Source organism: Kogia breviceps, chromosome 12 (genome assembly GCF_026419965.1).
Source record: "Kogia breviceps isolate mKogBre1 chromosome 12, mKogBre1 haplotype 1, whole genome shotgun sequence".
Lineage (NCBI taxonomy): Eukaryota > Metazoa > Chordata > Mammalia > Artiodactyla > Physeteridae > Kogia > Kogia breviceps.
The window spans coordinates 82,370,169-82,397,240 of NC_081321.1; the positions used below are offsets into that span (position 1 = coordinate 82,370,169).

At 39.2% G+C, this 27,072-nt stretch overlaps 1 protein-coding gene and 1 non-coding gene across 2 annotated transcripts in view; one reads left to right on the plus strand and one right to left on the minus strand.

The window, feature by feature from the left end:
* ANKS1B (ankyrin repeat and sterile alpha motif domain containing 1B) overlaps positions 1 to 27,072 on the minus strand; it is a 1,077,938-nt gene that overhangs the window by 989,286 nt on the left and 61,580 nt on the right. The window lies entirely within an intron of this gene.
* Positions 12,262 to 12,334, plus strand: TRNAG-CCC (transfer RNA glycine (anticodon CCC)). Its single transcript has one exon. It is a non-coding gene; the product is annotated as a tRNA-Gly (tRNA).

Here is a 27,072-nt window from a genome sequence, read left to right on the forward strand (position 1 = left end):
TCAGAGGAAGTCACTGATGGCTTTTTTTAAGCACCATCAGTTCTGTATTTAATTTCCCTTATGCATAAAATTTTCCCTAGGCTTGTTGCTGCTGCTCCCACCTCCCCAGCCTGCTCTAACCCTCCCCAAACCCCCTATTCCTACCTCGGAGCTCCATGCTCCTATTCAGCAGCAATCAAAAGTTCTTGCTGTTCTCTAAATATGCCATGCTTATTCTCAGTAGCTGCTAATGTCAAAAGCTTGAACTGAGGAACATCTAAAGGTATGATAAGACCAGCAATGGCAGCCGTATGGTAGAATTTGCAACAATTAAGAGAAGCAATACTGACCGTTTGCATTCTCTAAATTTTGTCATTTGCTGTTCCAGTTGCTTCACAGAGAAATGTAACATGTTCTTCGTAAGTAACATTTGGTACACCCTCATAACCATCAGCAGGAAAAGACACTTTTCTCATCCCAAGTCAAGTTGAATGGAAAGTGACAGCATTTAAAATGGTGTTCTTGGGCTTCCCTGGTGGCGCAGTGGTTGAGAGTCCGCCTGCCGATGCAGGGGACACGGGTTCGTGCCCCGGTCCGGGAAGATCCCACATGCTGCGGAGCGGCTGGGCCCCGTGAGCCATGGCCGCTGAGCCTGTGTGTCCGGAGCCTGTGCTCCTCAATGGGAGAGGCCACAACACAACAGTGAGAGGCCCGCGTACTAAAAAAATAAAAATTAAAAAAAAAATAAATAAATAAAATGGTGTTCTTTTGCTTTTTCTCTGTTTAGTTTTGATTCTCTTCTTTTAAAATCAGACTTTAGTTTTAACAAGGGGGTAGGGAAGTTACTTTTTGCTTTTGGTGCCATTTGGCAATATTAATTCTTTAAGAATATTAATATAAATTCTTTAAAAAAACTTTAAAAACCTGACTGTTCTGATATAAACTTTATTTTGTTAATAAGACTATTAGCATTACAGCATACTCAAAGGAGTAACAAGTAACAACATGGTAGCAAATCATAGAATTTTAGACCTGAAAGGATTAAAGAGGGAAGGCAGTTGTGTGTTTAAAAATTTATAGTTTCTTTAAAGTTCTGACTGGGCTTCCCTGGTGGCGCAGTGGTTGAGAATCCGCCTGCCGATGCAGGGGACACGGGTTCGTGCCCCGGTCCGGGAAGATCCCACATGCCGCGGAGCGGCTGGGCCCGTGAGCCACGGCAGCTGAGCCTGCGCGTCTGGAGCCTGTGCTCCGCAACGGGAGAGGCCACAACAGTGAGAGGCCTGCGTACCACCAAAAAAAAAAAAAAAAAAAAAAAAAAAGTTCTGACTAACAAGGGCTTCCTGGTACTGATCACCTAGTATCCACAGTAATAGGATACTACGGTAATGTTGAGGTAATGTTAGGTGCATGTTCATAGTGACTGCTTTACCTGGTAGGTGATTCAGGCTACAATTCTACTCTCTGAGAAAAGTGCAGAATTCTCCCATACACCTAGAATAGAGCTGAATTTAGTCCTCTTCCATCCCAAACACAGAGATATAGGAAAGTGTTAAGTATTCTATAACTTGTAAAAAAAAAAAAAATTCATACAACAGAATATTATTTGGCAATAAAAAGGAATGAAGTACTGCTACATGCAACAACATGGATGAGCTCTGAAAATATATCCTAAGTGAAACAGGACAGTCATAAAACACTGAACATTGTATGATTCCATTTACATGAAATGTCCAGAACAGGCAAATCCATAGAGACAGAAAGTAGATTAGTGGTTGCCTAAGGCTGGAGTGATAGGAGGAGTGAGAAGCTCACTACTAACAAGAACACGGGTTTCTTTTTATGGTGATAAAAAGATTCTAAAATTAGACTGTGATGATGGTTTCACAACTACAAATATATTTTTAAAAACACTGAATTGTATACTTTAAATGGGTGAACTTTAAGGTAAGGGAATTATACCTCAAAAAAGCTGTTTTAAAAAGAAGTACCTAACGTGGCAGCCTACATATACACACATATAAAATATATGCATATATATATATATACATATATGCATATATACTGATTTTCAGTGAGTTCTTAATTAGCAGCCTGCATTTTATCCATTGAAATTTTAAAATTAAAACTTCCAGGACCTTCAAGATGGTGGAGGAGTAAGACATGGACGTCACCTTCCTACCCACAAATATATGAAAAATACATCTACATGTGGAACAACTCCTACAGAACACCTACTGAACACTGGCAGAAGACCTCAGACTTCCCAAAAGGCAAGAAACGCCCCACGTACCTGGGTAGAGCAAAAGACAAAAGAATAGGGATGGGACCTGTACTTCTGGGAGGGAGCTGTGAAGGAGGAAAAGTTTCCACACACTAGGAAGCCCCTTCACTGGTGGAGATGGGGGGTGGGGATGGGCATGGGGGGTGGGAGGGGGGAAGATTTGGAGCCACGGAGGAGAGTGCAGCAATAGGGGTGCAGAAGGAATAGTGGAGAGATTCCCTCACAGAGGATTGGTGCCGACCAGCACTCACCAGCCCGAGAGGCTTGTCTGCTCACCTGCCAGGGCAGGCGGGACTGGGAGCTGAGGCTCGGGCTTCAAAGGTCAGATCCCAGGGAGAGGACTAGGGTTGGCTGTGTGAACACAGCCTGAAGGGAGCTAGTGCACCACGGCTAGCCGGGAGTCTGGGACAAAGTTGTAAGTGCCTAAGAGTCAAGAGACCACTGTTTTGGGGTGCGCGAGGAGAGGAGATTCAGAGCACTGCCTAAACAAGCTCCACAGATGGGCACGAGCCACAGCTAGCAGCACGGACAACCAGAAATGTGCATGAAATGCTAAGGCTGCTGCTGGAGACACCAAGAAGCCTGTGTGCAAGCACAGGACACTATCCACACCTCCCCGCCTGGAGCCTGTGCAACCCACCACTGCCAGGGTCCCATGATCCAGGGACAACTTCCCTGGGAGAACACACAGTGCACCTCAGGCTGTTGCAATGTCACGCTGGCTTCTGCTGCTGCAGGCATGACCTGCGGTACCCCTCCCTCCCCCTGGACTGAGTGAGCCAGAGCCCCCTAATCAGATGCTACTTTAACCCCATCCTGTCTAGGCAGGGAATAGATGCCCTCAGGCAACCTACACGCAGAGGCGGGGCCAAACCCAAACCTGAACCCCAGGAGCTGGGCAAACAAAGAAGAGAAAGGGAAACCTCTCCCAGCAGCTTCAGGAGCACCGGATTAAATCTCCAGAATCAACTTGATGTACCCTGCATCTGTGGAATACCTGCATAGACAATGAATCATCCCAAAATTGAGGCACTGGACTTTGGGAGCAACTGTAGCCTTGGGGTTTGCTATATGTGACTGAGTAGTTTCTGATTTATATGTTTATCTTAGTTTAGTTTTTAGCACTTGTTATCACTGGTGGGTTTGTTTACTGCTTTGGTTGCTCTTTTTTTTAAATTACATTTTTATTTTAATAACTTTATTTATTTCTCTTTCTTTCTCCCTTTTCTCCTCAGTCCTGTGGCTGACACGGTCTTGGTGTTCTGGCGAGGTGTCAGGTCGGAGCCTCTGAAGTGGGAGAGGTAAGTTCACGACATTGGACCACCAGAGACCTCCCGGTCCCAGGTAATATCAATCAGTGAGAACTCTCCCAGAGATCTCCATCTCAATGCTAAGACCCAGCTCCACTCAACGACCAGCAACCTCCAGTGCTGGACACCCCATGCCAAACAACTAACAGGACAGGAACACAACACCACCCGTTAGCAGAGAGGCTGCCTAAAATCATAATAAGATCACAGACACCCCAAAACACACCACTGGACTCGGTCCTGCCCACCAAAAAGACAAGTTCCAGCCTCATCCACCAGAACACAGGCACCAGTCCCCTCCGCCAGGAAGCCTACACAACACACTGAAACAAAGTTACCCACTGGGAGCAGACACCAAAAAAAAACGGAGCTACAAACCTGCAGCCTGTGAAAAGGAGACCCCAAACACAGTAAGTTAAGAAAAATGAAAAGACAGAGTTATACGTAGCAGATGAAGGAGCAAGGTAAAAACCCACCAGACCAAACAAATGAAGAGGAAACAGGCAGTCTACCTGAAAAAGAATTCAGAGTAATGATAGTAAAGATGATCCAAAATCTTCAAAATACAATGGAGAAAATATAAGAAACATGAAACAAGGACCAGGAAGAACTAAAGTGCAAACAAACAATGATGAACAACACAATAAATGAAATTACAAACTCTCTAGAAGGAATCAATAGCAGAATAACTGAGGCAGAAGAACAGATAAGTGACCTGGAAGATAAAATAGTAGAAATAACTACTGCAGAGCAGAATAAAGAAAAAAGAATGAAAAGAATTGAGAACAGTCTCAGAGATATCAGGGACAACATTAAATGCACCAACATTTGAATTATAGGGGTCCCAAAAGAAGAAGAGAAAAAGAGAGGTACTGAGAAAATATTTGAAGAGATTATAGTTGAAAATTTCCCTAATATGGGAAAGGAAATAGTAAACCAAGTCCAGGAAGCACAGACAGTCCCATACAGGATAAATCCAAGGAGAAACACACCAAGACACATATCAATCAAACTATCAAAAATTAAATACAAAGAAAAAATATTAAAAGCAGCAAGAGAAAACCAACAATTAACATACAAGGGAATCCCCATAAGGTTAAGAGCTGATCTTTCAGCAGAAACTCTGCAAGCCAGAAGGGAGTGGCAGGACATATTTAAAGTGATGAAAGGGAAAAACATACAACCAAGATTACACTACCCAGCAAGGATCTCATTCAGATTCAACAGAGAAATTAAAACCTTTACAGACAAGGAAAAACTAAGAGAATTTAGCACCACCAAAGCAGCTTTACAACAAATGCTAAAGGAACTTCTGTAGGCAGGAAACACAAGAGAAGGAAAGACCTACAATAACAAACCCAAAACAATTAAGAAAATGGTAATAGGAACATACATGTCAATAATTACCTTAAATGTAAATGGATTAAATGCTCCCACCAAAACACACAGGCTGGCTGAATGGATACAAAAACAAGACCCATATATACGCTGTCTACAAGAGACCCACTTCAGACATAGGGACACATACAGACTGAAAGTGAGGAGATGAAAAAAAATATTCCATGTCAATGGAAATCAAAAGAAGGCTGGAGTAGCAATTCTCACATCACACAAGACAGACTTTAAAATAAAGACTATTATAAGAGGCAAAGAAGCACACTACATAATGATCAAGGGATCAATCCAAGAAGATATAACAGCTGTAGACATTTATGCACCCAACATAGGAGCACCTCAATACATAAGGCAAATGCTAACAGCCATAAAAGGGGAAATCAACAGTAACACAATCATAGTAGGGGACTTTAACACCCCACTTAAACCAATGGACAGGGCTTCCCTGGTGGCGCAGTGGTTGAGAATCCGCCTGCCGATGGAGGAGACACGGGTTCGTGCCCTGGTCTGGGAAGATCCCACATGCCGCGGAGCAACTAAGCCCGTGAGCCATGGCCGCTAGGCCTGCGCGTCCGGAGCCTGTGCTCCGCAACGGGAGAGGCCACAACAGTGAGAGGCCCGCATACCGCAAAAAAAAAAAAAAAAAAAAAAAAAATGGACAGATCATCCAAAATGATAATAAATAAGGAAACACAAGCTTTAAATGATACATTAAACAAGATGGACTTAATTGATATTTATAGGACATTCCATCCAAAAACAACAGAATACACTTTCTTCTCAAGTGCTCATGGAACATTCTCCAGGATAGATCACATCTTGGGTCACAAATCAAGCCTTGGTAAATTTAAGAAAATTGAAATCATATCAAGTATCTTTTCCAATCACAGTGCTATGAGACTAGATATCAATTACAGGAAAAAATCTGTAAAAAATACAAATACATGGAGGCTAAACAATGCACTACTTAATAACCAAGAAGAAATCAAAGATGAAATCAAAAAATACATAGAAACAAATGACAATGAAAACACAATGACCCAAAACCTATGGGATGCAGCAAAAGCAGTTCTAACATGGAAGTTTATAGCAATACAATCCTACCTCAAGAAAGAAGAAGCATCTCAAATAAACAACCTAACCTTACATCTAAAGCAATTAGAGAAAGAACAAAAAGAACCCAAAGATAGCAAAAGCAAAGAAATCATAAAGTTCAGATCAGAAATAAATGAAAAAGAAGTGAAGGAAACAATACCAAATTTCAATAAAACTAAAAGCTGGTTCTTTGAGAAGATAAACAAAATTGATAAACCATTAGCCACACTCATCAAGAAAAAAAGGGAAAAGACTCAAATCAACAGAATTAGAAATGAAAAAGAAGTAACAACTGACACTGCAGAAATACAAAGGATAATGAGAGATTACTACATGCAAGTATATGCCAATAAAATTGTCAACTTGGAAGAAATGGAGAAATTCTAAGAAAAGCACAACCTCTAAGACTGAACCAGGAAGAAACAGAAAATATGAACAGACCACTCACAAGCACTGAAATTGAAACTGTGATTAAATAACTTCCAACAAACAAAAACCCAGGACTAGATGGATTCACAGCCGAATTCTATCAAACATTTAGAGAAGAACTAACACCTATCCTTCTCAAATTCTTCCAAATACAACAGAGGAAGGAACACTCCCAAACTCACTCTATGAGGCCACCATCGCCCTGATACCAAAACCAGACAAAGATGACACAAAGAAAGGAAACTACAGGCCAATATCACTTATGAACATAGATGTGAAAATCCTGAACAAAATACTAGCAAACAGAATCCAACATCACATTAAAAGGATCATACACCATGTTCAAGTGGGGTTTCACCCAGGAATGCAAGGATTCTTCAATATATGCAAATCACTCAATGTGATACACCATATTAACAAATTGAAGGATAAAACAATATGATCATCTCAATAGATGCAGAAAAGCTTTTGACAAAATTCAACACCCATTTATGATAAAAACCCTGCAGAAAGTAGGCATAGAGGGAACTTACCTCAACATAATAAAGGCCATTTATGACAAACCCACAGCCAAAATCATTCTAAATGGTGAAAACTGAAACCATTTCCACTAAGATCAGGAACGAGACAAGGTTGCCCACTCTCGCCACTATTATTCAACATAGTTTTGGAAGTTTTAGCCACAGCAAACAGAGAAGAAATAAAAGGAGTCCAAATTAGAAAAGAAGAAGTAAAGCTGTCACTGTTTGCAGATGACATGATACTATACATAGAGAATCCTAAACATGCTACCACAAAACTACTAGAGCTAACCAATGAATGTGGTAAAGTAGCAGGATACAAAATTAATGCACAGACATCTCTTGCATTCTTATCCACTAATGATGAAAAATCTGAAAGAGAAATTAAGGAAACACTTCCATTTACCACTGCAACAAAAAGAATAACATACCTAGGAATAAACCTACCTAAGGAGACAAAAGACCTGTATGCAGAAAACTATAAGAAACTGATGAAAGAAATTAAAGATGATACAAACAGATGGAGACATATACCATGTTCTTGGTTTGCAAGAATCAACATTGTGAAAATGACTACACTACTCAAAGCAATGTACAGATTCAGTGCAATCCCTATCAAACTACCAATGGCATTTTTCACAGAACTAGAACAGAAAATTTCACAGTTTGTATGGAAACACAAAAGATCCCAAATAGCCAAAGCAATCTTGAGTACGAAAAATGAAGCTGGAGGAATCAGGCTCCCTGACTTCAGACTATACTACAAAGCTACAGTAATCAAGACAATATGGTACTGGCACAGAAACAGAAATATAAATCAATGGAACAGAATAGACAGCCCAGAGATAAACCCACACACCTATGGTCACCTTATTTTTGACAAAGGAGGCAAATATATACAATGGAGGAAAGATTGCCCCTTCAATTAGTGGTGCTGGGAAAACTGGACAGCTCCATGTAAAAGAATGATATTAGAACACTCCCTAACACCATATACAAAAATAAACTCAAAATGGATTAAAGACCTAAATGTAAGGCCAGATACTGTAAAACTCTTAGAGGAAAACATAGGAAGAACACTCTATGACATAAATCACAGCAAGATCCTTTTTGATCCACCTCCTTGAGTAATGGAAATAAAAACCAAAATAAACAAATGGGACCTAATGAAACTTAAAAGCTTTTGCACAGCAAAGGAAACCATAAGCAAGATGAAAAGACAACCCTCAGAATGGGAGAAAATAGTTGCAAATGAAGCAACTGACAAAGGATTAATCTCCAAAATTTACAAGCAACTCATGCAGCTCAATAACAAAAAAACAAACAACTCAATCCAAAAATGGGCAGAAGACCTAAATAGACATTTCTCCAAAGAAGATATACAGATTGCCAGCAAACACATGAAAAGATGCTCAAAATCACTAATCATTAGAGAAATGCAAATCAAAACTACAATGAGGTTTCACCTCACACCAGTCAGAATGGCCATCATCAAAAGATCTGCAAATGATAAATGCTGGAGAGGGAGGGTGTGGAGAAAAGGGAATCCTCTTGCACTGTTGGTGGGAATGTAAATTGATACAGCCACCATGGAGAACAGTATGGAGGTTCCTTAAAAAACTACAAATAGAACTACCATATGACCCAGCAATCCCACTACTGGGCATATACCCTGAGAAAACCATAATTCAAAAAGAGTCATGTACCAAAATGTTCATTGCAGCTCTATTTACTATAGCCAGGACATGGAAGCAACCTAAGTGTCCACTGACACATGAATAGATAAAGAAGATATGGCACATATATATAATGGAATATTACTCAGCCATAAAAAGAAGCGAAATTGAGTTATTTGTAGTGAGGTGGATGGACCTAGAGTCTGTCATGCTGAGTGAAGTAAGTCAGAAAGGGAAAAACAAATATTCACACATACATATGGAATCTAAAAAAAAAAGTGGTTCTTAAAAACCTAGCGGCAGGACAGGAATAAATATACAGATGTAGAGAATGGACCTGAGGACACAAGGAGGGGGAAGGGTAAGCTGGGAAGAAGTGAGAGTGTTATTGACATATATATGCTATCAAATGTAAAACAGATAGCTAGTGCAAAGCAGCTGCATAGCACAGGGAGATCATCTCAGTGTTTTCTGACCACCTAGAGGGGTAGGATAGAGAGTTTGGGAGGGAGACGCAAGAGGGAGGGGATATGGGGATAATGTATACGTATAGCTGATTCACTTTGTTATACAGCAGAAACTAACACTACAATGTAATCAATTATACTCCAATAAAGATGTTAAAAAAATTTTTAATGAATTCCTCACTGCCTTGATAGTATGAAGATGGTAATAATAATGACAAGATAACAATATTAAGTAGTCATTGAGTAAATACTATGTGCCAGCTATTTCCTAAAAATACATAATCTCATGTAATCCTTACAAAGTGTCTAGGAAAATAGATTCGATTACTATCCATTCTAACATACATTATTTATTTTAACCCTTAAAACAGGAACTATTATTTTTCCCCATTCACTGAGACAGAGTGGTGAAATAAAGCGTTCTAGGTTTCACAGCTAGCAGGTGGCAGAGCTATGATTTGAACTTTGATCACTGTGCTCTGCTGCCACTTCAGCTACCCATTACATCCCACCCCACCCCACCCCCCGCTCTGTACAGGTAATTGAGTCTCAGTGAGCTAAAAGAATCTTACATTACTTTTGTAGATAGCATCTTATGGAATGGGAAAAATCCTAGAATCAAAAGCTGAGACCCAAACTGCAATATGAGTCATGATACAAATAACAAGGTCAGCCAAATTCGAATCCTATCATCTGCAAATGTACAAAATGGAACAGAAATTTTTCAAGGTCCTGTTGGCTTAAAAACCCATTTAGTTCACAAAACACTTACTTAAAATTCTGAGTGTTCTGCCCACAACCTTGACAAAAGAAATGTTTTCTTTATTTTCTGCCCCATTTCTTCGTGACTATTATTGTTATTAAGTTGTAAGAATATTAATTATAACTGGAAAAAGAAGCATAATTAACATCCATTTATGAAGTTCAATACTACCCATAAGCAATATACCACAGGATTTATTAACTTTTTATTATGAAAAATGTTAAACATACTCAAAAGTAGAATAGTATAACAAACCCCCATGTACCCATCACCCATCTTCAAAAATCACCAACGCATGGTCAAGTTTGTTTTATCTATATACCCTCCCCACTTTGAAGGAAATCCCTGGTGTCATAATATTTCTGTGAACGTGTCAGTACATATGTCTAAAAATATTAACAATAATATCTTAATATAATGACAAACTAGGGAAATGAATTTTAATATGTAAATGACAATAATATGTATTTTAATTCACTGATTTTATTTTTAATGTTAATGAAACCTATCTGTATATTCAAATTTTCTATAACTATTATTTCTATTTTAGTCTGTTATTTCTACATATGATCTGCTATTTTTATAATTAATCTTTCTCTACTTTATTCATGAAATGTCATATGGCACCGTATCTAATGTATCCATAAAAAATAATATTAAACATTCTATATACTCTAACCTCATTCGATTTTGTTTACTCATTAAGCTTGCCTGGATATCAAAAAGAAATTATTTGGCATGATTTCTTTGTAAAAGAATGTAAAATTTACCTTTGCTGCCTTCCACAGTTCAATTTCTTGTCCTCTCGGTGACACCAAATGACTACTTTATTAATTATTCCAGTAATTTGCCAGCTATTATTATTCTCCAACTATATATATTATCCAACTGAAATGTTGATATAAACTTTTTTATTCTGTGACCCTTATTTTTTGTATAACTCTTTTAAGTATTTTGCTCCTATCAAGCTCACTCTTTTGTATTCCTTCTCTAACTTGCCTCTCCCTCCAAAACATGTCAACTATTAAATTATTAATTGATATTTTGCCTTATATGGTTTGCCTTGAAATATTCCTTTGGAAAATTAATTTTTTTAATGAAAAATTAATTTCATTTCCTTAATGTAGCTGATGATCAAATAATGATGAAATCAAACAGAAGTAGGAAAAAATAATTTAAAAATATGAAACATCAAATTTTGTGTTCTAAATTTAATATCAGTTTCACAAGTGCAACAGACATTTCCTCTGAGAAAGAATGATAATTACCATTTGAACCTTAAGTAAGGATTTTCCTGAGGCCCCAGAGAACCATAAATAAGTTTTTATTTTTGAAATAGAGAAAAATAGAAATTTTCCTTTTCTTTCATCATGTTAACAAGAAGTAAAACAGATTACAAAAGCTGGGGTGAAGCAATTAGCTTCAAAATAACTGCATGGCAAGACCTAAATGCTGGATTTAGGTTATCAAGACTAAATAAAGGCCAGTCATCATTTCACTGTTATGGTAGTTCAATCATAAGTCAGGGCTTATGGGAGTACCTCACTTATCAAAATAAATATATTTTGGAAAGTTGGAAAAGTTAGGAAATTTTCACAAATCAAGTCACATTGAAAATTCATTAGGAGTTCACTAATTAAAGGTAACCTGAAATGAATCCTTTCATACTGCAAAAGCAAACAAAATGAATAAAAACTATTTGTTTTGTGATTAACCACCAATAAAAATAATAGCTAAATTTATTAAGTGCTTAATTCTGTGTGCTAGTTTCTGTGCTCTTGCTTTACATCTGTACTCTTCATAGAGACCCTGTTAATGCCCACACCATATGTCCTTGACTCATCTGTGAGTTCTCTTGCCAATTATGTGGACAGTCGTACTGATGCTGATAGCTTCCCACTTAAAAGAACCCACAGTTTTTGCCCCACTTCCTCCCTAGGCTTCCTGGGATCAACTTGAAAATATACTTCCTACACTTAAATCCTTATCCTCAGGGTCTGCTTTTGGAGAAAACACTAATTAGGACTTCTGGTAACAGAAGTGGTACTAGAAAACAGATCCTCAGAATGGGATTCTGGAATTGTATCACTTACTGGGCAGGGGGCATGAAGGATCCAATTTCTAATGATATATAAGCGGTAATAACCCATTAGATGCCACAGCAATACAATGACTAAAATTCTTACCTGAGGTGGACTGAAATGTGGTAGAGGAGGAAGGAGAATGTACAAGCTTATACAACAGCTCTAATACTTGAAATACATGAGGGCAATCATAACTAAGATTTTGGAATTCGTATTTGTTAACTTGGGTAAAACACCTATCAAAATGCAGGGCATGGGACATCCCTGGTAGTCCAGTGGAGAGGACTCTGCACTCCCAATGCAGGGGGCCTAGGTTCGATCCCTGGTCGGGGAACTAGATCCCACATGCATGCCGCAACTAAAGATCCTGTATGCCCCAACTAAGACGCGGCGCAGCCAAAATAAATATTTTTTTAATACACTTATAAAAAAAAATTCAGGGCACGCTGTAAAAAACAGCATGCTATAAAAATCAGCATTTAAAGTAAACCTTATCTCCTGTACCCAGAGAGCAGACTGTACTGAAAATCAGGTCTAAGATTTGACTGAGTAGCTGAGCTACAAAGAAGACTAAACATACAGCCCCAGCAGGTCTCCCTTGCTGTAATCAGGGCTCCGATATGAAGAGAGTAAGATAGCGAGACATGGTATGCTGATATTGGGTTCATTAAGAACATGAATGCTCATATTTCGCTGAACCCTCTGGGCTGAAACAACGCACTCCATTCCCTTTCATAAAGGAAAGCAGCCTCTAATTGCTTGGAGACTTGGGAAGCCCATACTTCAGGAAGATGTCCTCCTCAAGATCCACACTGTCTCCCCTCATTACCTCTAGACCAATAAGTAGGGTCAGATCTTACTCATAATTGCTCCAATTGGGTAGTACAGTCTCTACTATGGGAAAAAATAATTTATTTATTTCTCAGGCTGCTGAGCCTGTCTAACATGTGTCATCGAGAATTGGGGCACATATATGGAAGTGTACCTTGAGGGTGGTAAGCTGAGGCAGAAGCAAGAATACTAGAGAAAGGAAAGTGTATTAACATGGAGGCATGCTCCTGTGACTCAGAATATAACTTCTAGCAAGAAAACCTTAAGGAGGTTCTAAAACACTGATGGGATGTCAATGGGAGTGATAGGATTCCAAAACAGCAGGCACCGGAGGTAGCACTTAACCATTAGAAACAAGATTAATGTATTCGCCATGAAAGACAGTAAAATCAGAGCAGCAACCAGAGAACCTTGATCTGCAAGGATCTGTGACTACAGCTAATAAATCATTAGCCATTTTTTTTGTAGAGGCAAAAGAAATGGGTAGTATATTCATTTGCTAGGGCTTCTGTAACAAAGCACCACAAACTGAGTTGACTGAACAACAGAAATTTATTGTCTCACAGTTCTGGAGGGTAGAGTCCAAGATCTAGATGTCAGCAGGGATGGTTCCTTCTGAGGGCTGTTAGGATCTGTTCCATGCCTCTCTCCTATCTTCAGGTGGTTTGCTGGCAATCTTTAGCATTCATTGGCTTGTAGAAGCATCACTCTGATCTCTGTCTTCATCTTCACACAGCATTCTCCTGTATGTGTTTTCCATGTCCAAATTTCTCCTTTTTATAAGAACCAACCATGTTGGATTAGGGGCCCAACCTACTCCAGTATGGCTTCATCTTAACTAATTGTTTCTTCCATGACCTTTTTTTCAAATAACATCACATTCTGAAGTACTGGGGTTTACTACTTCAGCATATTAATTTTAAGGGACACAATTCAACCCACAACAAGTAGCTAATAACACTATTTCTTGAATTTTACGGCCAAAAAAGACCAAGAACTGAAGAGCAGAAGATTTATGTGCAGTTTCCAGATCTAAGCCAGTTCAGAGACCTAAAGCCCATCAATGTAAGGGGAGGCTGAGTCCTCTTGAGCAAAAAAAAAGTCAATGTTCCTCCAATCATTCTCCAAAGAGATGTGCTGCCATTTACCAGAGTAGCTCAACACTGGTAAAAGAGTAATTAATACCCAACCCATCCAGGGACTGTTGGATATAGTTTCTAAGCTGACATTGAAACCAGGGTACCCAAAATACCTTTATGGCTACCCAGTTAGAGTGGAAACATAGAGTCCAAATAATAAATGGAGTCCCAGCCCAAGTCCATCTCACAGTTGGCCCAACGGGTCTACAGACCCACCATCTGGTTACGTACCTGGTCCCTGAGTACACAATTGGGATGGAAATATTTAGCAGCAGCCAAAACCCAAACATTGGTTCTCTGACCTGTGAAATAAGAGCCATTACAATAGAAAGGGACAAAGGAAGCCCCTGATATCACTTCCCCCTTGCCTTCTCTAAGGCAGTAAATCAGAAGGAACAATGTAACCATGTGAAATAACAAAGATTTGCACAACTCTCAAAGAGTGGCTCCTGCAAAAAAACACACAGCTCATGGATGGATCAGTTTGATATGTTGGTGCAAGATAAAAATTGCTACCACACTATAGCCCCATGCAGGAGGGAACTACTGCAGTGTTACTTAAAATATGGTCCACAGACTAAAGCTAGCTCACAAACTGTTTTTTATCATTCCATAACAACATATATACAAAGGTATAAACAGTGAGAGTACACATTTGAAAACATTTATAATAATTTTACATTACCTCAATAACTAAGTGTGTGGTTTTATATTTTACAAAAGGATCAATCATGATGACTGAAAACGAAACAAAACAAAAAGTCCTTCACATGGTCAGTCTGAGTAGCACTATTCTAAAGGGCAGTTGTGAAAGGAAATTTCACCATCAGGCAGAGCTTCATCATCTTTGTATGAGAGAGAAGTGGTTTGAGGTAAGGATATATATGAATTATTGGACAGTGGCTAACAGCTCTGCTAACCGATCAGGAGCCTGGAAGGAGCAATAATAAATGATCAGACACAAAGAGATCTATAAAAGAGGCATGTAGATGACCCTACAGAAGTAAACACAAAGTGTAAATAACCAAATAAGCATCTATAGCAGAGGAAGAACTGACCCACCAGGTGGAAAAGATGACTCATCCAACGAAGGTCAGAAAGGCTCTGTCCTTGGTCACTTTGATGCTTACACAGTGAACATGGTGGCAGGGATGGAAGCTATGTGCACGAGCACAAAAGTACAGACTCTTTCTCACTAAGGCTGATCTAGATATTTTACAAATATTAACTGCCGGTAAGTGTTAGGCACCAAAGATTCATACATGTATACCATAGCCCCTGGGAAGGCAAGGTCTGTTCTGAGTGCTAATGTATGGACAGAATTTAGCTGTGAGAAGAAAAGAAACAAGAGCTTTCCAAGAAGAGGAAATGGCAACATGCAAGGCCATTTGGAGAACCATACAGAGTTGGGGTTTTTTTTTAATCTTTATTAGAGTATAATTGCTTTACAATGGTGTTAGTGTCTGCTGTATAACAAAGTGAATCAGCTATACATAAACATATATCCCCATATCTCCTCCCTCTTGTGTCTCCCCCTCCCATCTCCTCCTCCCTATCCCACCCCTCTATGTGGACACAAAGCATCAAGCTGATCTCCCCGTGCTGTGCGGCTGCTGCCCACTACCTATTTTACATTTGGTAGTGTATATATGTCCATGCCACCCTCTCACTTCGTCCCAGCTTACCCTTCCCCCGGAGAAATGGAAATAAAACAAAAATAAACACACGGGACCTAATGAAACTTAAAAGCTTTTGCACAGCAAAGGAAACCATAAGCAAGACGAAAAGACAGCCCACAGAATGGGAGAAAATATTTGCCAACGAAGCAACTGACAAAGGATTAATCTCCAAAATATACAAGCAGCTCATGCAGCTCAATATAAAAAAACAACAACCCAATCCAAAATTGGGCAGAAGACCTAAACAGACATTTCTCCAAAGAAGATAAACAGATGGCCAACATACAGATTTTGATAAGTCTGAATCCATGGAGAATGCCAAGATAAAGGCAGAGCTGAGATCATTAAATGTTTTGGATGCCAGGCTTTTATAATGAAGGTGACTGATAATTATTAAAGGATTTTAACTAGGAGAGAGTCATGATAAGATATGTGTTTTAACAAAGGCTCTCTGGCAGTAGGCCAGTTAGGAGTAATCCAGGAGAGAAAAGAGCTAAGGATATAGCATTAATGATGGGTTTAGAGAAAAGGAAAGGATATATTCAAGAGGGATTTTGAAAGGAGGCCAAAATTTGGTAAAACTAAGGAAGAAAGAGAAGTCTAGGATGACACAGGTTCTTTCCTAATCCTTACATCCTCTTTGCAAAAATGTCTTCTTTGAACCCCTATTTTATTTCTACCTCAGTGGACTTTTATTTTTGTACTTACTTATTCACATGTCTCTCTCCCCCTACTGGTAAATTCATTATGGGCAGACACCTATGGCTTATTCCCCTTACATGGTCAGCAGAGCCAGAGCTAAGGTAAGGAAAGTGAGGCTTTTGGGTTTATGCCAGGGCAAGACTGAATCCCTTCTTTATTTAAAAGTTTGATATTTCATTCATCATGGATTTTTTTTGCATACATTGATTTTTTAAAATATTGCATTAAAATAGTATTTATCATGATTACTGAGGGGTTTTTTTTTGCCATCCTCTTAAATTTTACACCCAAGGCAAGTACCTCACTTACCTCACCCTACTTCCTGCTCTCAGTGCCTAACACAAGTAGGTATTTAAATGCATGGCGAATGAGGGAAAAGCAAACTAATGGCATAAACAACAAGATGGATGGTGGTGCACCATTAACAGACAGTGAATACAGGAGGAGCAACAGACTCTGGAAAAAGATGAGTTTATAATGCATGTCAAAAACACTGCCTGGTGTATCATCTTACAGATTCGTTTATTATTCAACACTGGCAGCATTTATAATACGAAAAATTAAAGACTGACAGTACTCAAGGAATTGTCTTCAGGATACTTCCCCATTATCTTTTTAAAACTTACATTAATATTTGAGTTATTGCAGCAATATCCAATTTCTTAGCTCAGCTTATGAGTTAACATTGCTTAGGACACCAAGATGAACTGCTCATTATACAAATGTATAATTAACACTTACAGACTTTGACATCACACTACCAATACTGTATCAGCAAGGCCTAACCTGACCTATGTGAAACAGCACCCTCATTACTTTATTTCTTTATCCTACCTCACTTTTCTTCATAACATTTATCATCACCTAACATAGTAATTTTATCTATTTTTATTTCCCCTTTAAAAAGATGAGCTCCATGAGAACATGGGGTTTGTCTGTTTTGTTGTATCCTCAACACCTAGAATAAACGTCATTGAAGGTCATGACAAAGGGTGGGAGGGTGGCTGGAGGAATGCTGACACTAGCACAGAAATAAGACAAAGAAAATAAATACAACCCTGTATGGATAGAAAACTGGAGCTAGGAGCTCAAAAGAATGTAAATGAAATCCCCAGGGACGCCAAAAAAAAAAAAAAAAAAAAAAAAGATGAAATTGCTAACCAGAGCAATAAACTCGGGAGCTTACCTGCAATTGCCTTGGGGAGGTTTTCCAGTTAGGTAACCAGTGGGTTTGGGTTTTTATAGCCTCCAGAATTCTTAACTATGACCTACTCTCAACTCTTTCAGCTTTAAATTTATACTATCTACATGGTCCAAGAATCCTAAGCACCAAAATCAAAAAAAGCATTGGTTCTGGGGTGTGCTAGTTAACAATTTATTGTGTCTTAGCTCTAAATCCACCCTTCTTTGTCCTGCTTTGTGATGCTGGGTCTAGACTCTATAAACATTTCTCCTGTACCTCATGGCACAATGTTAAGCTTTGTCAATAGAGTGTCCTGAGGGGCAAGGCTAATCAGCCCATTAAGAAAAAGGTAAATGATTTCAAACAAACTGATCTGACCTGTTGAATATAAGAAAACAGACAAGATTTTTGTGAAAACCTAATACAAAGTTAATACACAGAATTCTCACCTAACAGGCACTCTTTTCTCCCAATGGTAAAGCTGACTTTAATTTTTCAGATACTGAAATACTCCCCAATGATATCTAACGTTCAAATAAATTTTCAGCTACATCGTTAACTCAATAGATGTATTTTTGAAGATTTATAACTTCATATCTACATGGATGGCTTTTAAGCAGCTTTTTAGGCCAGGAGACTCCAGTTTCATTTATCATAAGGTTGGTTGTTTATATACGCCATTTCACATTCCAAATATCTCCCCATTTTACAGAATGATAAAGTGTTATGTGTGTTTTGGCTACAATAAGAATGAAAAACATTCAGAAAAACCAGGTTTACCAAGTTACATATCTAATGCTTATCAGTATAATTTTAACTTGTTCTTTATTAGAACTGTTTAGTACAAAACACACCCCATCCCATATTCTAGCATGTAGCACCTTGTGATGTCTCATCTTATGTGTCAACTTCACTGTGCCATGGGGTGCCCAGAGATTTAGTCAAACATTATTCTGGGTGTTTCTGTGAGGATGCTTTTGAAAGAGATTAACATGTAAATCAGTAGACTGAGTAAAGCAGATTGCTCTCCTTAATGTGGGTGGGCCTCATCCAATCAGTTGAAGGCCTGAATAAAACAAAAGGGCTGACCCTCCCCCACATAATAGAGAATTCCTCCTGCTTGCCTGCCTTCAAACAGGAACATCAGTTTTTTTCCTGCTTTTGACTCAAGCAGAAACACTGACTCTCCCCGGGTCAACCCTGCTGGCCTTCACACTGGAACTACACCATCAGCTCTCCTGGGTCTCCAGCTTGCTGACTCACCTTGCAGATTTAGGGACTTGTCAGCCTCCATGATCATGTAAGTCAATTCCTTATATTTAAATTTATTTTATATATATATATGTGTGTATGTATATATATATAATCATGCTACTGATTCTGCTTCTCTGGAGAACCCTGACTAATACATAACCCAAATGATCTCCTACTGACTCCTGCCAAAGCATCCCTCCTAAACAGCTCCACATACTCCAGATCTTTCCCTTTCTTCCCCATCTCAAAAGGTATTGTGTTTATTGTCACCTTTCCTCATCTCCCCCAACCCCCCATCCCACCACCTACTGGAAATATTCCTATCCCATCTCTGTAATTACATAGTTAGAATATGAACTGGCATCTTCTTGAAAATCATTCCTACTCTCTAGGCCACTGCTGTTTGGCAAATGGGGAGGGAGGGACATGTGATCCCAGCTACACCTATATATGAGATTTTTTTTTTTTAGTTTAGAAACTGAAAGAGAGTTGACTAAAATCCCTTTCTACCAGCAGCCATGTGCAGTAATCAGGCCTAAGACAACAACACTGAGGCAGAAGCAAGAACTGAAAAAAGAGCCCTGCTGATGATACCCAACTCCCTTGTCACATTCTTTCCTTAAGCTTAGCCTCACCTTGCCTCTCTCTGTCTCAGTCACATCAGTAAATAAATTCCCTTTTGGCCTAAACTGATTATGAATTAGGTTTCAGTCAGTTGGAACCAGAGAAGACACAATAAATCTCTACTGAGTGCAAATCATTATGGAAATTTATGTAACTGAACTAACAATCAAACTAATTTTAAGTGGTTTCTACAATCACTTGATAAATTGATAAATTTCCATTAATTGATATTATTCAAAACAGGGACTTCCCTGGTAGTGTAATGGTTAAGAATCCACCTGTCAATGCAGGAGACACGGGTTTGATCTCTAGTCCAGGAGGATCCCACATGCTGCAGAGCATCTAAGCCCATGCGCCACAACTACTGAGCCTGCGCTCTAGAGTCCTCAAGCCACAACTACTGAGCCCATGTGCCACAACTACTGAAGGCCATGCTCCTAGAGCCCATGCTCTGCAACAAGAGAAGCCACCGCAATGAGAAGCCTGCACACCGTAACGAAGAGTAGCACCCACTCACCACAACTAGAGAAAGCCCGCGTGCAGTAATGAAGACCCAACTCAGCCAAAAATAAATAAATAAATTTTAAAAAAATATATATATAATGCTATAATCAAAAATTCTATAAAGTACTATACTAAATGAATCTTCAAGGAAATCATATATATTTACAAAATGAGGTCATCAATAAATACCTTCTTGGTATCTAAAGTTTTAAGTTTAGTATTTTCTTAAACTCAGTTGGATGAGGGCTGAAATTTATTATTTTCTTACAAATCATGGAATCCCTGTTACAGAGAACACATTTAATTATGAAGTAGCTATTAATACACAAGTCATATGAAAAATAAACTAGTCCCAAATTTCCTCTTCAACAAGATCTGTGTTATCCTATGAAATAGGAAAGATGAGGGCTTCCATAACAAAATTCAGAGATAAACACACAATCTTCAGTACTCAAATTCAATCAAATTCAGTCTCTAACCATCCACTAACTTATAAAGCTGTTAACAATGGTCTTAATAGCTGTTATATAATATCATTATCCCTACATATCTTTCTGAATGATGTGCTAAGCAGCACAACTGTGAATAAAGAGAGCATGTAAGAGAAAAAGGAAACAAACATATGCACTTTAAAAACAAACGGGGCTTCCCTGGTGGCGCAGTGGTTGAGAATCCGCCTGCCAATGCAGGGGACACGGGTTCGTGTCCCGGTCCGGGAAGATCCCACATGCCGCGGAGCGGCTGGGCCCGTGAGCCATGGCCGCTGAGCCTGCGCGTCCGGAGCCTGTGCTCCGCAACGGGAGAGGCCACAACAGTGAGAGGCCCACGTACCACCAAAAAGAAAAACAAACTTGATAAGAACTTAGTCACTTTTCTTTTTCACTCATTCTAATTTCACCAATTAGGAAAGGGAATCAGACACTCTGCGAATGGCTAAGAGAGGAAAAGGAAGCAGAAGTAGTTCATACTTTTAATAAGGTAATTAAAACAACTAGATGCTAAGAAGTAAATAAGTTAGTAAAAGCTTTAACAAAATATAAGGCTCCAGAATCATGTTCATCAAATAGAAAAGTTAGGTTTTCTAGAGTTTTATTTTTTTAGAATTGCAGAAAATGTTATTAGCTTTATTTACCCAACACCATCATAAGAACAGATATTTAATATTCAGTTCAAAGAACATTTTCACAAATTCTTATATAAACTGAAAACCCCTTATCCTATTGCAGTGCTCCCAATTCCATCCCCCATAAGACCCCTCACACAATAACCACTCTGTCAGGAGAGTAGCAGAGGGATTACCAGAGAAAATAGAAAGGGTGTCTGCTAATAACAGCGTATTCAGAAACATTTATCCATGTGGTTTCTCTAATCCAGTAAACATGTCTTAAAGTTATGAGTCTCTGGCATTTTGACACCCTAACAGTGAAATGTTCAGAAAGGTTTTGAGTCCGTATTAAGGAAAGCATTTTAATCAAAGTGTCTGTCAAAATGAGTTTTGAGTTAATGTAAGTAACATCAAATGAAAGGTTTGGTGGGAAAGATTAGAATCAGTAGGTCTTAAATACTTAGGTACCTCAGGAGACTAATATAAGAAGGAAATAAACATGGATTCGTCATACATTTCACAATGAAGAAGAGAGGATAAATTGAGAGGATAAATACTATGTTAGTTTTGTATAGATAGGAAGAAGGACATACATACTTGCCTATGTATAGAAACTCTACAGAAGGATACATGGAAAAACTGAAAAGAAAGGTTGCCTCTGGACCAGAGGACTGGGGGACTGGTGAACTGAGCTAAAAACACTTACTTTTCATTATACATTCTTTCAAAAGAATATTTTGAAATATTCTTTCCAAATATTTGGAATATTTGAATATATGTATTGCCTACTTAAATCAATAAACAAATTTAAAACAAAAAGCATAAACCATGAATACAAATAACTCTAATGCAAGTAAAATACGTAAGTTACATGACAAAGACACAAAGTACACTGCAGATTTAGGGGACAGAGAGATGACATTCATCTCTGGAAACACAGAAATATCAACAAGGCAATGGCACATGAGATGAGCCATAAATGATGGCTAGAACAGATATATAAAAGAAATCATTCCAGGGAAGAGAATACCTGAGTATAGATACAAAGTCAGGAAGAGATAGAGCATGTTTAGGAAAGTGTTAATGTGGATACTCAGGCCATATATAAGGTACCATATTCCTTTTCTATGGCAGCATAACAAATTACTACCTAGTTAGCAGCTTAAATCAACACAAATTTATCATTTCACAGTTTCTGTGGTCAGGAGTCTGGGTTAACTGGGTCTTCTGCTCAGGATCTCACTAGGCTGAAATCAGTGTCTGTCAGCGTTATGGTTTCATCTAGAGTGTGGGATCCTCTTCCAAGATCACTGGTTGTGGGCAGAATTCAGTTCCTTGCAATTGTAAGACTGACCCCCACTCTCTTGCTGACTGTCAGCCAGGAGCCACACTCAGCTCCTAGATGCCACCCACAATTCCTTGCCATGTGGTCCCCTCAATAGGCCCTCTAATGCTTCCAAGGTTTGAACTTGTTTAACTGCAGGAAAAACCCAATCCCTTTTAAAGGCTCAAGTGATTGCATCAGGCCGGCTTTTGATTAAAGTGGACTGATTTGTAACCTAATCACAGGTGTGATGACTCATATTCAACAGTTCTGCCCAAACTAAAATGAAAAGGATTATACAGGAAGCACTCAAAAGAAGAGGATTATTCCAGACGTGTATGGCAGAGGATAAGAATCTTGGAGGCCATCTTAGATTCTGCCTAGCACACATGGTAATAGAAGATAAAAATAAAATTCTCCTGAGCTATACCAAAATGCAGGTAAACAGTTTTCCCTCCTCTTTTTCTGTTCCCGAAGACAAAGACACTGCTTCTTGTAAAATGTATATGCATAATTACAGTTGTAGCTGAAGACCGCCCCACATCTGGTAACTGTACATTCTTTGATTATTCATGGTAGTCATTTATTATATGGCCATGTTTAATAACTGGGAATATCTGCCTCTCTCTCACATTCAATATGAACCATTCCTACCTCTGACTATGCTATTCCTGCCTGGTTTGTCCGCTACAATAATATTGACTTATTAAGGTCCTCCCTCATTCCACAAAGACCTAAAGTCTTTGCTGTATATTTTTCCCTCTATTGTTGGCCTTTATTTTTCTGGCCTTGTGTTAGTTCATGCTACAAAATCATTTTTTGGTATTCTATAGTTATCTAGCCTCCACCTTATCTATCCAAGGAAAAAGAATTGCAAACAGCATGGCTTTGCAAAATGTCTGCCTAGGGCCATATGGATAATTAAGTATACACATAATTAATATTTCTACAGTGCTGAATATGATTCTTTAGGATCACAAGTCTCAGAGTTAGAAATACTTCTCCTTTGATCTGGCAGCTCATATTTTTCTCATAGACAAAAATAAAAAGCACTTGCTAGTTTTGCCTGCTGATTTGGAAAGCAAACGTTATGTTGATAGACAAAGAAACAAAACACTATGAAAAGAAGGCCACCTTATATAGCTGTTAGTCTCTCATAACAATGTTTCATAAGATTCCAGATCTTCAACTACTACCATTGCTATATTGATTTAACAAGGTAATCTGTATTCTCCAACTTTAAATAGAGCACTAATATAGCTTCTTCTGAGAAAAGGAGAATTTATTAAAAATTACTGTTTGGGGCTTCCCTGGTGGCGCAGTGGTTGAGAGTCCGCCTGCCGATGCAGGGCACGCGGGTTCGTGCCCCGGTCCGGGAAGATCCCACATGCCGCGGAGCGGCTGGGCCCGTGAGCCATGGCCGCTGGGCCTGTGCGTCCGGAGCCTGTGCTCCGCAACGGGAGAGGCCACAACAGTGAGAGGCCCGCGTACCGCAAAAAAAAAAAAAAAAATTACTGTTTGATGGTAGAGATGATAAACAGACATTGCTAGAAATAATTAAAATTTTAATAGTCTTAGTTCATAAACAATGGCTTTCAACTTGCAGAGTCAAGACTGTCAAGCCAAGTACAGGAGATTCCACTTTCTTTGATAGTAGTTTTATAGCATAATAGTTAATTAAGCCTACAAATACCAACTGAGTCCCTACTAAATATAAGAAACTATCTAGTAGGTGGGTGATTGTGAAGACCAAAAGATTCAGGACGAGTCAAACATGAACCCTGCCTTCAAGTTAGTTATAATAGGTGAAAAGAAAATCCTGAGTACAAGATTAACCCAATTTCCTTTTCCCTTCTGTAGCAGACACTCTTAAGATGATCCATGATCCCCAACTCTTAGTAATGCTGCCCTTGAGTGTGGGCAGGGACTTGTTTCTAACCCAAAGAATTTGGTAAAGGTGACAGGATGTAAGTGATTACCTGCATGTGATTATGTTATGTAAGATTGTACCACCCATTTTTAATTTTTTTACCACTTCTTTAACTGAAGTATAGTTAATTTACAATGTTGTGTTAACTTCAGGTGTACAGCAAAGTGATTCATTTTTATATATATTCTTTTTCAGAGTCTTTTCCATTATAGGTTATTACAAGATATTGAATATAGTTCCCTGGGCTATACAGTAGGTCCCTGTCATTTTCCTATTTTATATATAGTAATGTGTATATGTTAATCCCAAACTCCTAATTTATCTCTCCCCATCCCCTGCTCTCCCCTCTGGTAAACATGTTTGTTTTCTATGTCTGTGAGTCTATTTCTGTTTTGTAAATAAGTTCATTTATATCATTTTTTTTAGATTCCACATATAAGTGATATCATATATTTGACATACTTCACTTAATATGATAATCTCTAGGTCCATACATGTTGCTGCAAATGGCATTATTTCATTCTTTTTTATGACTAAGTAGTATTCCATTGTGTAATACATAACAACATCTTCTTTATCCATTCATCTATCGATGGACACTTCAGTTGCATCCGTGTCTTGGCTATTATAAACAGTGCTGCTATGAATACTGGGGTGCATGTATCTTTTCAAATTATAGTTTTCTCCAGATATATACCCAGGAGTGGGATTGCTGGATAATATGGTAACTCTATTTTTAGTTTTTTAAGGAACCTCCATACTGTTCTCCATAGTGGCTGTATCAATTTACATTCCCATCAACAGTGTAGGAGGGTTCCTTTTTCTCCACACCCTCTCCAGCATTTATTATTTGTAGTCTTTTTAATGATGGCCATTCTGATAAGTGTGAGTTGATACTTCACTGTATTTTTTTTTTTTTTTTTTTTTTTTTTTTTTTGCAGTATGCGGGCTTCTCACTGTTGTGGCCTCTCCCGTTGTGGAGCACAGGCTCTGCATGCGCAGGCTCAGCGGCCATGGCTCATGCGCCTAGCCGCTCCACAGCATGTGGGATCTTCCCGGACCAGGGCACGAACCCATGTCCCCTGCATCAGCAGGCAAACTCTCAACCACTGTGCCATCAGGGAAGACCCTCACTGTAGTTTTGATTTACATTTCTCTAACAATTAGCGATGTTGAACATCTTTTCATGTGCCTGTTGGCCATCTATATGTCTTCTTTGTAGAAATATCTATTTAGATCTTCTGCCCATTTTCTGATTGGGTTGGGTTTTTTTTATATTAAGCTGTATGAGTTGTTTGTATGGTTTGGAAATTAATCCCTGTCGGTAGCATCATTTGTAAACATTTTCTCCCAGTCTGTATGTTGTCTTTTCATTTTGTTTATGGTTTCCTTTGCTGTGTAGCACCCATCTTGAAGGAGACTCTCTCCTTTGCTGGCTTTGAGGAAGTGAGTGGCCATGGTGGTATGCCATGTGACCTAGGAATTGCAGGAGGCTTCTAGGACTTGAAGCTGATCCCTGGCTGACAGCCAGCATGAAACTGAAACCCTGAGTCCTACAACCAGGAGGAACCAACCACCTCAGTAAGCTTGGAAACAGTGCCTTTCCGAGTCAGGCTTCAGTTGAGAACTAAGTCCTGGCAAACACCTCAAGTGGAGTCTTTTGAGACCTTCAGCAGAGGACTCTGGTAAGCCATACCTAGATTCCTGGCCCTCAGAAACTGTGAGACATGCATGTTGTCTTAAAGCACTACATTTAATTGTTAGTGAGCAATAGCTAACACTACACCTTCCTTCTTACATTACTCAAGTTGTCCACATATCATAAGAGGTAAATAAATGCAAGCTCTCTAAATATCAGATCACCACTGGCAATATGAAACCCCCAGTCTACACACCAGAATCAGTCACACACTCATACTATTGCCAAAATGGCTGGCTACCTGATTCAACAGATCAAAAACTAAAGATGAGCTCCATATTCTTACCTTATACATCCTCAGAGAGCAACCAGTTTCCATTTCCTGAGTAAATTATCAAAATGAGCCACCAGGTCTATTAAGTATCTGAAAATCTGAAGGATCAAGGGGCACAACAGAAGTTGGTAAAGAGGACAAGTTTAAGGTGTAGAAGAAAACTGTCACTCCCACTTAGTCAAAGAAAGTAAAAATACATACTCCTAATAAAATACAGCTATTTTCTTTCGTATCTAAAAGCCATCTTGGGGAGGTTCAAGATGGAGGAAGAGTAAGACGTGGATATCACTTTCCTCACCACAAATACATCATAAATACATCTACATGTGGAACAACTCCTACAGAACAACTACTGAACTCTGGCAGAAGAATTCAGACCTCCCAAAAGGCAAGAAACTCTCCTCGTACCTGGGTAGGGCCAAGGAAAAAAGAAAAAACAGAGACTAAAGAATAGGGACAGGACCTGCACCAGTGGGAGTGAGTGGTGAAGGAGGAAAGGTTTCCACACACTAGGAAGCCCCTTCGCGAGCAGAGACTGAGGGTGGCGGAGGGGGGAAGCTTCAGAGCCACAGAGGAGAGCGCAGCAACATGGGCGCGGAGGGCAAAGCGGAGAGATTCCCGCACAGAGGATCAGTGCCGACCAGCAATCACCAGCCCGAGAGGCTTGTCTGCTCACCCGCCAGGACGGGCGGGGGCTGAGGCTGAGGCTCGGGCTTCGGTCGGATCCCAGGGAGAGGACTGGGTTTGGCGGTGTGAACACAGCCTGAAGGGGCTAGTGCGCCACGGCTAGCCGGAAGGGAGTCCAGGAAAACGTCTGGAGCTGC